This window comes from Lolium rigidum, chromosome 7 (genome assembly GCF_022539505.1).
Source record: "Lolium rigidum isolate FL_2022 chromosome 7, APGP_CSIRO_Lrig_0.1, whole genome shotgun sequence".
Lineage (NCBI taxonomy): Eukaryota > Viridiplantae > Streptophyta > Magnoliopsida > Poales > Poaceae > Lolium > Lolium rigidum.
Genome location: NC_061514.1, coordinates 147,558,214 through 147,562,756, shown reverse-complemented (window position 1 = coordinate 147,562,756; position 4,543 = coordinate 147,558,214). Strand labels below are relative to the sequence as shown.

Below are 4,543 nucleotides of genomic sequence, written 5' to 3'. Positions count from 1 at the left end.
TGGACTTGTGCTGCTCCAGCGAGGGAGCGACCTCGCGGGCATGTGTTGCTCCAGCGAGGGGGGGGGCAGGTAGGACGCTAGGCGCGAGCTATCGCCGGCGACAGCGTCTGTGCTCGGCCTGGGCGCCAGCAACGACAGCTTCCAGCTCGAGCTGTTGCCGTTGCCGCTACCATTGGCGAGCGGGAGGCTATCCGGGCTGAGCAGCACCACGCCGGGGCCGTGGATGCGGGCATGCTGCAGGGGCGCGCCGGAGGGCGGAGAACGCCGAGGCAGAGCTGGCCTCCTCGACGCAGTACTAATACTAGTACTACTCCCTCCGTTCTGAAATGTAAGACGTTGGGGATTCCACGTTCACTTTTTCTCACGCTATGGAATAATGTGAGTTTCCCGTTTTGCCCCTTATCGCGTCGCGCGCGGACGCCTCGTTCCAACTCGCTACCTCTCTCACGGATACGCTCCTCGCTCCTGCTCTCCTCCCTTCGCTCCTCCAGGTCGCCGCGGCCACCTCCGGCGTCGTCTTCCTCTCGCGCCACAGCGCCGCCGGCATCTTCCTAAACTTTCCCCAGCGCCATCTCGCTCCCCGCCACCCTGCATCCTCTCGGATCTCGCCTGCAACGACGCAAATGCTCGGAGGTCAAAGATCGCATTTTCACGAGCCGGCGACGAGCTGCTGGGAGAGGACGCGCTAGATTTGCGTGCGCGATTTGCTGCTGGAAAAGGGGGCGCTGGATCTGCGTGCTCCGGCGACGATTTGGCTGGGTTCGCCGATCACCGTGAGAGATGGCTGGGTTTGCGGATCACCGTGAGAGATGGCGGTCTGGATTGCTCATGCCACCGCCGGTGGCCACCGACGTCGGCCGCTCCCAATCCTCCACGGACGGTTGCTACTCTTGCTCCACTCTCCCCGCCTCCGCCTCGATTGACTTCGGGATGTTTGATAAGCACGGGTTCATCTCCCCCATTGGGGAATCTGCGCCTGCTGCCACTGGGGAACCGTCCTCCTCGCGCAGGACGGCGACTCCTTCGATAAGATTGCGCCGCCAGGAGAAGGTACTGCTGCTGCCAATGCTACTAGCCCTGGCGCCACTCCTATCCCTACCCCGTACTAGTCTGCTCATTCGGCTGCCGTGACGAAGCCTGAGCCTTCTTCCACAAGCAAACGGCGGCGTGAAGCCCAAGTGCACAACCTCTCGGAGATGGTACGTACCTGATTAAATACTTTGGTCTTGCTTGAAATATTCTTGTTCTGGCAGCCATTGCTGAGTGCTAACCCTCGCTTGGATCATCTGACGGATGCAGAGGAGGAGGGACAGGATCAACGAGAAGATGAGGGCTCTGCAAGAACTCATTCCCCACTGCAACAAAGTACAGTAATTCCGATCTCTCTGCAAGCTCTGTTAGGATATTATGATCACAGTTCTTAGCATTGACGATCGGTCTGATGATCACTGTCTTTTATTTACAACCTCCGTTCTAATGAATAGAAGGCCATTGTTCATATCAGTTCTGGCCATTAAAATTAGCAGATCATTATATTAAGTGATTAACATTGTTGGAAGCAAGTGGTTTGTTACAAACATGAAGAGAGCTCAACTATGGAATGGCTTGAGCTCAACTTCCAGATCATTTTACACTGTCGAACTGTCGAGTCCTTCCATCTCATTGTTGTTATGTCCGGAATGATAGCTCAACTTCTGTTCAGTTCATTGAGAGTAGTACGGTGAATGTTTACTGGACCGAGTAGTACTTTGTGTTGTCACAAACATGCCATTTTTAGACTGTTTATGTGATTGTTCAGAGATCTGCTTACAAGATCTAGACACTGAACGCATGGAAGAGCTGTTGAATTTTTTATGTATGTGCTTTCAGATATATCTAGTCCATCTTTATCACCTTAAGAGCTCCGTCTACGCAGGCCTTGAATACTGTTAATATTGCAATTCGTATTTATGGATTGTGTCTGATTCTAGTTTGAATAAGTTGCTACGCTGTTGTTGATGGATACTGTTATGATCTACTTAAGGTGATTGCATTATGGAGTAAACTTTTCATGTTCATTGCTCATTGATATTCATACTTTTCATCCGGTTGCTGTTATGGAGTAAACTTTTCATGTTCATTGATATTCATTCTTGTATAGTCTTCGAGTTACTTATGTGAAAAATCAGTTTTGCTCCCAATTTTCTCTGTCGAAGTAGTAGCTTTACTGAGAACAAGCGTGTTTATTATGGAGTATAAATGTGGGGTTGCTTATATCCAGATGTACTCTGGATCTGCTCTCTTACTGCAGTTATGTTCAAATATATAGACATTGGTTTGAGTAGGCTGCTTGATGCTTTGTGTAGGACATTTGCTTTACCTTAACCCAAATATCAAATGCTCCATGTATATTTATTTCATTTGCTACTGTCCATGTCTTGACTTCACATTTCTACTTTTCTAATCATCACTAACTGAACCTTGTGTGCATCTGTCGGTTTGTTTGTATCTGAGCAGTTTTACCTCAACGCCTGTGTGTATTTGAGTCTGGTACTGAACCTTGATGATTAATTGACTTAACTGGTTGTTTGGATTTCTTGTGCCGCTACTGTATTATTGGGAAGTGATGTGAAATTGCAGAGTGAACTAGTTCAATAATCAGACCCAAAAAGTAGAAAAAACGACTAGCCGGTAACTTTACCTATTTTATTGCAATCTTCTACTCCTGTTATTTATGTTTGAGGCTATGTATCTTGTTAGCAGGGTATTATGTTCGAGTATCTCATGATTTATCATGATTGTACTCTAAACTGTCCAGACTAAAGATCTGGTATTGTCCGTCTAAAGATCTGGTTGCTTTCACATGATACCTTAGTTTATTTTTACTATCTAGACTGAGCATTTTCTGGGATTGTCTTTGTGTCGCATGTTACACATACTCCAGACTGAGTATGTAATTTCTGGGAGTACCTGATAGAATTAGAGCCAATTTGAGTTAATTGTCATGTCTGAAACTTACTCCACGCTGCCTGTAATTTAGGAGTACACAATAATTTCAGTAGATGCAGTTTGTACACAAGGAAAAATAGCACAATACAGCACAATATCATGTTCTAGCACATCCATTTCTTCATCTACTCCAGCATTTTGTTCATCTACTTGTTCATCGGGTGGAGTATAGTTGAGGTCCCAGGAGTCTGTACTGATGTGGGTCAGCAATTGTTGCAGGGCCGGAGGAGAAGAGCACAACCACAACGATCTGCGTAGGGCTGGAGGAGAAGAACACATCGAAGTAGCAAAGATTGGTATCTCGGAGAGATACCGAAAACATCGATCCATCAACCACGCCGGAGGAGCCGTCCGTGTGATGAATTCGGGGAGACGGAATGGCGCAGAAGTCATCCGATTTGGCCCAGAGAACTCACATCCATGGCCGTCCACAAGGTCTGCAGCCACGGGCGTATCAAGCTGAGGAGGTGCAGTGACGGTGTGGCCTGGATGCCCAATGGAGCTCGTGAAGCAACTGACCATTCTTCGTGGAGGCCGCGTTGGAGGCGGGAGCAGCAACACGCGGAAAAGCGGGCGACAACCCAGACATGGTCTCGAGCACCATCTGCATCAGCCGGGCAGAGGAAGGACGCTGGGCCAATCAGCCCTCATCGAGGAAAGCGCTGCACCATCTCCCGTCCAACGGCAGAGTCGGACCTCCGACGGGCGAGAATCCCAGCAGCAGCAGCAAGCCAGCAACTAATGCAGCGGCGGGAGTAAAGCAGCTGGCGAGGATGCGCATCCAGCATGGCCTCATCGACACCCCGAAGCCCGGGATCCTCGACGCAGCCGGCGGACACAGGAGGTGTTGAAAGAATGGGTGGAACCGGGACTGAAGGCCGAGCGCCGGCGTTCTGGCAGCAGGCGTGGAGAGATGGTGCGACGGGGCGCCCGGATCCGGTCACGGCGACCGCAGAGAAGCTTGAATGGAGGATATCGTGGTGGTGGCGGCGGCGGTGCTGGACAGGGGGCGGAGGTGCTGGCTGGGGGCAGAGGTGTTGGGCGGGGCCGGAGGTGCTGGACGGAGCCGGAGGTGCTGGACGGAGCCGGAGGTGTTGGCTGAGGGAGGACCGGCGGAGGTGCTGGACGAGGCCGGAGGTGCTGCTGCAGGGGGCGGAGGTGCCAGCTGGGGGCGGAGGAGTCGCTGGGAACCGAACGCCATCGAAGACGATGATGCGGGAAGACGATCGCGATCCAGATTGAGGAGGGTACAAACGTAAATTTGCACGTTTTTCACCTGGTCGGAAAAAGTCCAAAACGTCACATTTTAGAACGGAGGGAGTATTTGGCAAGAGAAAATAAAATAGGTGGCAACGTTGGGGTCTGTACGCGACCCAAACGAACAACCGGATGTCCGTCTGTTCCGAGCCCACCCAAATCGATAAATTAGGACGAAAAAGTTGCTCTGATTTGGGCTCGAAGTAGGTTGGCTTGAGATCGATTGCCTCTGAAGACCATTGTCTATCGTCAACCTCTTTGGAAGATCTATGGCCCTTATGGGAAGTAGGTGTGGATG

At 50.9% G+C, this 4,543-nt stretch overlaps 1 long non-coding RNA gene across 1 annotated transcript; it reads left to right on the top strand.

The window, feature by feature from the left end:
* The first annotated feature begins 372 nt into the window (after window positions 1–372).
* Window positions 373–3,965, top strand: LOC124677864. Its single transcript, XR_006994260.1, has 3 exons — window positions 373–1,199; window positions 1,300–1,365; window positions 3,208–3,965. It is a non-coding gene; the product is annotated as an uncharacterized LOC124677864 (long non-coding RNA).
* The last annotated feature ends 578 nt before the right edge of the window (window positions 3,966–4,543 follow it).